General features: G+C 39.0%; 1 non-coding gene across 1 annotated transcript; it reads left to right on the top strand.

Annotated features, from left to right (window-relative positions):
- The first annotated feature begins 235 nt into the window (after positions 1-235).
- On the top strand, positions 236-339 carry LOC130964064 (small nucleolar RNA R71). The gene has a single exon (XR_009080175.1). It is a non-coding gene; the product is annotated as a small nucleolar RNA R71 (small nucleolar RNA).
- Positions 340-9,443: the final 9,104 nt, after the last annotated feature.

Genomic DNA, 9,443 nt, shown 5'->3' with positions numbered 1-9,443 from the left:
GGCATTCAGAGCATCAATTTCAAGAACTTCCTTCCTCTGAAGCGTCCCATTATTCACGGAATTCCTCTCAAAAGTGTACATGAATTGGTTATTTGCAACCATTTCAATAAGTTCCTGAGCTTCTGCAGGCGTTTTCTTTAGGTGAATGGATCCACCTGCAAAATGGTCCAGTGACATCTTAGAAAACTCAGACAGACCATAATAGAATATATCTATCATGGTCCATTTTGAAAACATGTCAGAAGGACACTTTTTGGTCATCTGCTTGTATCTTTCCCAAGCTTCATAGAGGGATTCACCATCTTTTTGCTTAAAGGTCTGAACATCCACTCTAAGCTTGCTCAGCTTTTGAGGAGGAAAGAATTTAACCAAGAAGGCCGTGACCAGCTTATCCCAAGAGTCCAGGCTATCCTTAGGTTGTGAGTCCAACCATGTTCTAGCTCTGTCTCTTACAGCAAAAGGGAAAAGCATGAGCCTGTAGACTTCAGGATCTACTCCATTAGTCTTAATAGTCTCACAGATATACAAGAACTTAGTTAAAAACTGGTAGGGATCCTCTGATGGAAGTCCATGAAACTTGCAGTTTTGTTGCATTTGAGCAACTAGTTGAGGTTTCAGCTCAAAATTGTTTGCTCCAATGGCAGGAATTGAGATGCTTCTTCTATCAAACTTGGAAGTAGGTGTAGTATAATCACCAAGCATCCTCCTTGCATTATTGTTGTTGGGTTCAGCTGCCATATCCTTTTCTTGTTCGAAAATTTCAGTAAGGTTGTCTCTGGATTGTTGTAATTTAGCTTCTCTTAGTTTCCTTTTCAGAGTCCTTTCAGGTTCAGGATTAGCTTCAACAAGAATGCATTTTTCCTTGTTCCTGCTCATATGAGAAAGAAAAGAATAGAAAAGGAAGAGGAATCCTCTATGTCACAGTATAGAGATTCCTTTATGTTAGTAGAAGAAGAAAGGGAATAAGAGTGAAGAAGAAAGGGAATAAGAGTGAAGAAGAATGAATAATCCAAACACAAGGGTGAGGATAGGAGCAGAGATTTGAGATGAAGAGAAGTGTTAGTAAATGAATAAATAAATAGAATAAGATGAGAGAGAGAAGTTTTCAAAAATAAATTTTGAAAAAGAGTTAGTGATTTTCGAAAATTAAAGGAAGAATTAAAATTAAAATTAAAATTTATAACAATTAGTTAATTAAAAGAATTTTGAAAAAGAGGGAGGTAATTTTTGAAAATTAGAGAGCTAAAAGTAGTTAGGTGGTTTTGAAAAGGATAAAAAATAAACAAAAGTTAATTGGTTAATTGAAAAAGATTTAAAAATCAATTTTGAAAAGATAGGAAGTTAGAAAAGATATTTTGAAATCAAATTTTTGAAAAAGATATGATTTTAAAAGATATGATAAAAAGATATGATTTTTAAGAAAAAGATATTTTGAAAAAGATTTAATTTTTAAAACTAAAGTTGATTACTTGACTAACAAGAAACTAAAAGATATGATTCTAGAATTTAAAGATTGAACCTTTCTTAACAAGAAAGTAACAAACTTCAAATTTTTGAATCAATTACATTAATTGTTAGTAAAGTTTCAATTTTGAGATAAAGATAAGAAAAAGATTTTGAAAATAAATTTTAAAAATTTCAAAAATAATAAAAAAATGAAAGAGATTTGATTTTTGAAAAAGATTTTGAAAAGATAAGATTTTTAAAATTGAAATTTTGACTTGACTAACAAGAAATAACTAATTTTAAAATTTTTTTGACTAAGTCAACCCAAAATTTCGAAATTTTTGAGCAAATTAAGGAAAAGATATTTTTTATTTTTAAATTTTTAATGATGAGTGAGAAAAACACAATTATGACCCAAAACATGAAAATTTTGGATCAAACTACATTATGCATACAAGAACACTATGAATGTCAAGATGAACACCAAGAACACTTTGAAGATCATGATGAACATCAAGAACATATTTTTGAAAAATTTTTGATGCAAAGAAAACATGTAAGACACCAAACTTAGAAATCTTTATTACTTAGACACTATGAACGAAAAAATGCACATGAAAAACAATAAAAGACACAAAACAAGAAAACATCAAGATCAAACAAGAAGACTTACCAAGAACAACTTGAAGATCATGAAGAACACTATGAATGCATGAATTTTCGAAAAATGCAAGAACAAGATGAATATGCAATTGACACCAAACTTAAAATTTGACTACGGACTCAAACAAGAACACAAAAATATTTTTGATTTTTATGTTTTTATGATTTTATAAATTTTTTGGATTTTTGTATAATTTTTTCCGAAAACATATAGGAAAAAGAAAATAAGAATTTCAAAAATTTTTAAGAAGAATTCCTGGAATCTTTTAATGTTAGCCTAAAGCTCCAATCCAAGGGTTGGACATGGCTTAATAGCCAGCCAGCTTTAGGATGGCATTACATGCATTGAGGTGATTAGTTGAAGTCTCATTCCAAAAGGATTTGGATATGGCTTTACAGCCAGCTAGGCTTCAACATGTTACATGAAACTCTAGAATCCATTCTTAAAAATTCTGAATAATTTTGGAAAATAAAGGGAAAAAAAATTTTTTTTTTTGAAAGAATTTTGAAAAATATTATTATTTTTTTGAAAATATTTTGAAAATAAAATAAAAAGAAAATTACCTAATCTAAGCAACAAGATGAACCATCAGTTGTCCATACTCGAACAATCCCCGGCAACAGCGGCAAAAACTTGGTGCACGAAATTGTGATCTCTAATAATGGCATTCAACTTGGTATGCGCGTTTATAACTCAGCACTTTCTTCACAACCTCCCACAACTAACCAGCAAGTGCACTGGGTCGTCCAAGTAATAAACCTTACGTGAGTAAGGGTCGATCCCACGGAGATTGTTGGTATGAAGCAAGCTATGGTCATCTTGCAAATCTCAGTTAGGCGAATAATAATTGGTTATGGAGTTTTCGAATAATAATAATAAATAAACAGAAAATAAAGATAGAAATACTTATGCAAATCATTGATGGGAATTTCAGATAAGCGTATGAAGATACTGTGTTCCTTCTGAATCTCTACTTTCCTACTAGCTTCATCCAATCCTTCCTACTCCTTTCCATGGCAAGCTGTATGTAGGGCATCACCATTGTCAATGGCTACATCCTATCCTCTCAGTAAAAATGGTCCAAATGCTCTGTCACAGCACGGCAAATCTGGTGCACAAAATTGTGATCACTACAACTTCGCACAACTAACCAGCAAGTGCACTGGGTCGTCCAAGTAATACCTTACGCGAGTAAGGGTCGATCCCACGGAGATTGTTGGTATGAAGCAAGCTATGGTCACCTTGTAAATCTCAGTCAGGCAGACTCAAATGGGTATGGTGATGAACGAATAAAACATAAAGATAAAGATAGAGGTACTTATGTAATTCATTGGTAGGAACTTCAGATAAGCGTATGAAGATGCTTTCCCTTCCGTCTCTCTGCTTTCCTACAGTCTTCATCCAATCCTTCTTACTCCTTTCCATGGCAAGCTTATGCAAGGGTCTCACCGTTGTCAGTGGCTACCTCCCATCCTCTCATTGGAAATGTTCAACGCACCCTGTCACGGCACGGCTATCCATCTGTCGGTTCTCAATCAGGCCAGAATAGAATCCAGTGATTCTTTTGCGTCTGTCACTAACGCCCCGCCTTCAGGAGTTTGAAGCACGTCACAGTCATTCAATCATTGAATCCTACTCAGAATACCACAGACAAGGTTAGACCTTCCGGATTCTCTCGAATGCCGCCATCAGTTCTCGCCTATACCACAAAGACTCTGATCTCACAGAATGGCTGGCTCGTTTGTCAGGCGAGCACTCGGTTGTCAGGCGATCAACCATGCATCGTGTTATCAGGAATCCAAGAGATATTCACTAGAGCTTTGATTGCTTGTAGAACAAGAGTGGTTGTCAGTCACCTTGTTCATGAGTGAGAATGATGATGAGTGTCACGGATCATCACATTCATCAAGTTGAAGAACAAGTGATATCTTGGACAAAGAACAAGCGGAATTGAATAGAAGAACAATAGTAATTGCATTAATACTCGAGGTACAGCAGAGCTCCACACCTTAATCTATGGTGTGTAGAAACTCCACCGTTGAAAATACATAAGAACAAGGTCTAGGCATGGCCGAATGGCCAGCCTCCCAATGATCTAAGATAGCATAAAACACGAAGGTAGCTACCAAGATATCAAATACAATAGTAAAAGGTCCTACTTATAGAAAACTAGTAGCCTAAGGTGTACAAAGATGAGTAAATGACATAAAAATCCACTTCCGGGCCCACTTGGTGTGTGCTTGGGCTGAGCAAATGAAGCATTTTCGTGTAGAGACTCTCCTTGGAGTTAAACGCCAGCTTTTATGCCAGTTTGGGCGTTTAACTCCCATTTAGGTGCCAGTTCCGGCGTTTAACGCTGGAATTTCTTGAGGTGACTTTGAACGCCAGTTTGGGCCATCAAATCTTGGGCAAAGTATGGACTATCATATATTGCTGGAAAGCCCAGGATGTCTACTTTCCAAAGCCGTTGAGAGCGCGCCAATTGGGCTTCTGTAGCTCCAGAAAATCCACTTCGAGTGCAGGGAGGTCAGAATCCAACAGCATCTGCAGTCCTTTTGAGTCTCTGGATCAGATTTTTGCTCAGATCCCTCAATTTCTGCCAGAAAATACCTGAAATCACAGAAAAACACACAAACTCATAGTAAAGTCCAGAAAAGTGAATTTTAACTAAAAACTAATAAAAATATACTAAAAACTAACTAGATCATACCAAAAACATACTAAAAACAATGCCAAAAAGCGTACAAATTATCCGCTCATCACAACACCAAACTTAAATTGTTGCTTGTCCCCAAGCAACTAAAGATCAAATAGGATAAAAAGAAGAGAATATGCAATGAACTCCAAAAACATCTATGAAGATCAGTATTAATTAGATGAGCAGGGCTTTTAGCTTTTTGCCTCTGAATAGTTTTGGCATCTCACTCTATCCTTTGGAATTCAGAATGATTGGCTTCTTTAGGAACTCAGAATCCAGATAGTGTTATTGTTTCTCCTAGTTAAGTATGATGATTCTTGAACACAGCTACTTTATGAGTCTTGGCCGTGGCCCAAAGCACTCTGTCTTCCAGTATTACCACCGGATACATACATGCCACAGACACATAATTGGGTGAACCTTTTTAGATTGTGACTCAGCTTTGCTAGAGTCCCCAATTAGAGGTGTCCAGGGTTCTTAAGCACACTCTTTTTGCCTTGGATCACAACTTTATTTCTTTCTTTTTCTTTCGTTTTCTCTTTCTTTTTCGTTTTTTTTTTCGCCTCTTTTTTTTTTTGTATTCATTGCTTTTTCTTGCTTCAAGAATCATTTTTATGATTTTTCAGATCCTCAGTAACATGTCTCCTTTTTCATCATTCTTTCAAGAGCCAACATTCATGAATCACAAATTCAAAAGACATATGCACTGTTCAAGCATACATTCAGAAGACAAAAATATTGCCACCACATCAAAATAATTAAACTGTTATAAAATTCAAAATTCATGCAATTCTTTTCTTTTTCAGTTAAGAACATTTTTCATTTAAGAAAGGTGATGGATTCATAGGACATTCATAACTTTAAGGCATAGACACTAAGACACTAATGCTCACAAGACACAAACATAGATAAACATAAAGCACAATTTTCGAAAAACAAGAAAACAAAGAACAAGGAGATTAAAGAACGGGTCCACCTTAGTGATGGCGGCTCTTTCTTCCTCTTGAAGATCCTACGGAGTGCTTGAGCTCCTCAATGTCTCTTCCTTGTCTTTGTTGCTCTTCTCTCATGATTCTTTGATCTTCTCTAATTTCATGGAGGAGAATGGAGTGTTCTTGGTGCTCCACCCTTAGTTGTCCCATGTTGGAACTCAATTCTCCTAGGGAGGTGTTTACTTGCTCCCAATAATTTTGTGGAGGGAAGTGCATCCCCTGAGGTATCTCAGGGATCTCATGATGAGAGGGGTCTCTTGTTTGCTCCATCCTTTTCTTGGTGATGGGCTTGTCCTCATCAATGGGGGTATCTCCTTCTATGTCAACTCCAACTGAATAACAGAGGTGACAAATGAGATGAGGAAAGGCTAGCCTTGCCAAGGTGGAAGACTTGTCCGCCACTTTATAGAGTTCTTGGGCTATAACCTCATGAACTTCCACTTCTTCTCCAATCATGATGCTATGAATCATGATGGCCCGGTCTAGAGTAACTTCGGACCGGTTGCTAGTGGGAATGATTGAGCGTTGAATGAACTCCAACCATCCTCTAGCCACGGGTTTGAGGTCATGCCTTCTCAATTGAACCGGCTTCCCTCTTGAATCTCTCTTCCATTGGGCGCCCTCTTCACATATGACTGTGAGGACTTGGTCCAACCTTTGATCAAAGTTGACCCTTCTAGTGTAAGGATGTTCATCTCCTTGCATCATGGGCAAATTGAATGCCAACCTTACACTTTCCGGACTAAAATCCAAGTATTTCCCCCGAACCATAGTAAGATAGTTCTTTGGATCCGGGTTCACACTTTGATCATGGTTCTTGGTGATCCATGCATTGGCATAGAACTCTTGAACCATCAAGATTCCGACTTGTTGAATGGGGTTGGTAAGCACTTCCCAACCTCTTCTTCGGATCTCATGGCGGATCTCCAGATATTCACCCTTTTTGAGTGAAAAGGGGACCTCGGGGATCACCTTCTTCAAGGCCATAACTTCATAGAAGTGGTCTTGATGCACCCTTGAGATGAATCTATCCATCTCCCATGACTCGGAGGTGGAAGCTTTTGCCTTTCCTTTCCTCTTTCTAGAGGTTTCTCCGGCCTTGGATGCCATAAATGGTTATGGAAAACGAAAAAGCAACGCTTTTACCACACCAAACTTAAAAGGTTTGCTCGTCCTCGAGCAAAAGAAGAAAGAAGAGAGTAGAAGAAGAAGAAATGAGGGAGAAGGGGTGTTTAGGTTGTGTGAAAATGAAGGAGTGAAGAAGGGTATTTATAGGAGAGAAGGGAGATGGAGTTCGGCCATTATGGGTGGGTTTGGGAGGGAAAGTGGTTTGAATTTGAAGGGTGAGGTTGGTGGGGTTTTGTGAAGGATGGATGTGAGTGGTGAAGAGAAAGATGGGATTTGATAGGTGAAGGGTTTTTGGGGAAGAGGTATTGAGGTGATTGGTGAATGGGGGAAGAAGAGAGAGGGTGGTGGTGGGGTTGGTGGGGGTCCTGTGGGGTCCACAGATCCTGTGGTGTCAAGGAAAAGTCATCCCTGCACCAAATGTTGCTCAAAATCACGTTATGAGTCATTTCTGGCGTTAAACGCCGGGCTGGTGCCCATTCCTGGCGTTTAACGCCAGGTTCTTGCCCTTTTCTGGCGTTTAACGCCAGTCTGGTGCCCCTTTCTGGCGTTAAACGCCCAGAATGGTGCCAGACTGGGCGTTAAACGCCCAACTGCTAGCCTCACTGGCGTTTAAACGCCAGTGGGTTCTTCCTCTAGGGTGTGCTGTTTTTCTTCCTGTTTTTCATTTTGTTTTTGCTTTTTCAATGGATTTTGTGACTTCTTATGATCATCAACCTACAAAAAACATAAAATAACAAAGGGAAATAGATAAAATATAATTATTGGGTTGCCTCCCAACAAGCGCTTCTTTAATGTCAGTAGCTTGACAGAGGGCTCTCATGGAGCCTCACAGATACTCAGAGCAATGTGGGAACCTCCCAACACCAAACTTAGAGTTTGAATGTGGGGGTTCAACACCAAACTTAGAGTTTGGTTGTGGCCTCCCAACACCAAACTTAGAGTTTGACTGTGGGGGCTCTGTTTGTCTCTGATTTGAGAGAAGCTCTTCATGCTTCTTCTCCATGGTGACAGAGGGATATCCTTGAGCCTTAAACACCAAGGATTTTTCATTCACTTGAATGATCAGTTCACCTCTATCAACATCAATCACAGCCTTTGCTGTTGCTAGGAAGGGTCAGCCAAGGATGATGGATTCATCCATGCACTTCCCAGTCTCTAGGACTATGAAATCAGTAGGGATGTAATGGTCTTCAACTTTTACCAAAACATTCTCTACAAGTCCATGAGCTTGTTTTCTTGAATTGTCTGCCATCTCTAATGAGATTCTTGCAGCTTGCACCTCAAAGATCCCCAACTTCTCCATTACAGAGAGAGGCATGAGGTTCACACTTGACCCTAAGTCACACAGGGCCTTCTTGAAGGTCATGGTGCCTATGGTACAAGGTATGGAAAACTTCCCAGGATCTTGTCTCTTTTGAGGTAATTTCTGCCTAGACAAGTCATCCAGTTCTTTGGTGAGCAAAGGAGGTTCATCTTCCCAAGTCTCATTTCCAAATAACTTGTCATTTAGCTTCATGATTGCTCCAAGGTATTTAGCAACTTGCTCTTCAGTGACATACTCATCCTCTTCAGAGGAAGAATACTCATCAGAGCTCATGAAAGGCAGAAGTAAGTCCAATGGAATCTCTATGGTCTCATTTTGAGCCTCAGATTTCCATGGTTCCTCATTGGGGAACTCAGAGGAGGTTGGTGCACGCCCATTGAGGTCTTCCTCAGTGGCGTCCACCTCCTCTCTTTCCTCTCCATATTCGGCCATGGTTATGGCTTTGCACTCTCCTTTTGGATTTTCTTCTGTATTACTTGGGAGAGTACTAGGAGGGAGTTCAGTAACTTTCTTGCTCAGCTGTCCCACTTGTGCCTCCAAATTCCTAATGGAGGACCTTGTTTCAGTCATGAAACTTTGAGTGGTTTTGATTAGATCAGAGACCATGGTTGCTAAGTCAGAGGGGTTCTGCTTAGAATTCTCTGTCTGTTGCTGAGAAGATGATGAAAAAGGTTTGCCATTGCTAAACCTGTTTCTTCCACCATTATTGTTGTTGAAACCTTGTTGAGGTCTCTGTTGATCCTTCCATGAGAAATTTGGATGATTCCTCCATGAAGAATTATAGGTGTTTCCATAGGGTTCTCCTAGGTAATTCACCTCTTCCATTGAAGGCTTCTCAGGATCATAAGCTTCTTCCTCAGATGAAGCATCCTTAGTACTGCCAGGTGCATTTTGCATTCCAGACAGACTTTGAGAAATCAAATTGACTTGTTGAGTCAATATCTTATTCTGAGCCAGTATGGCATTCAGAGCATCAATCTCAAGAACTCCTTTCTTCTGACTTGTCCCATTGTTCACAGGATTCCTTTCAGAAGTGTACATGAATTGGTTATTTGCAACCATCTCAATTAGTTCCTGAGCCTCTGTAGGCGTCTTCTTCAGATGAAGAGATCCTCCAGCAGAGCTATCCAAAGACATCTTGGATAGTTCAGAGAGACCATCATAGAAAATACCTATGATGCTCCATTCAGA

This window comes from Arachis stenosperma, chromosome 2, assembly GCF_014773155.1.
Source record: "Arachis stenosperma cultivar V10309 chromosome 2, arast.V10309.gnm1.PFL2, whole genome shotgun sequence".
Lineage (NCBI taxonomy): Eukaryota > Viridiplantae > Streptophyta > Magnoliopsida > Fabales > Fabaceae > Arachis > Arachis stenosperma.
This window is presented reverse-complemented; position numbering and strand designations above follow the sequence as displayed.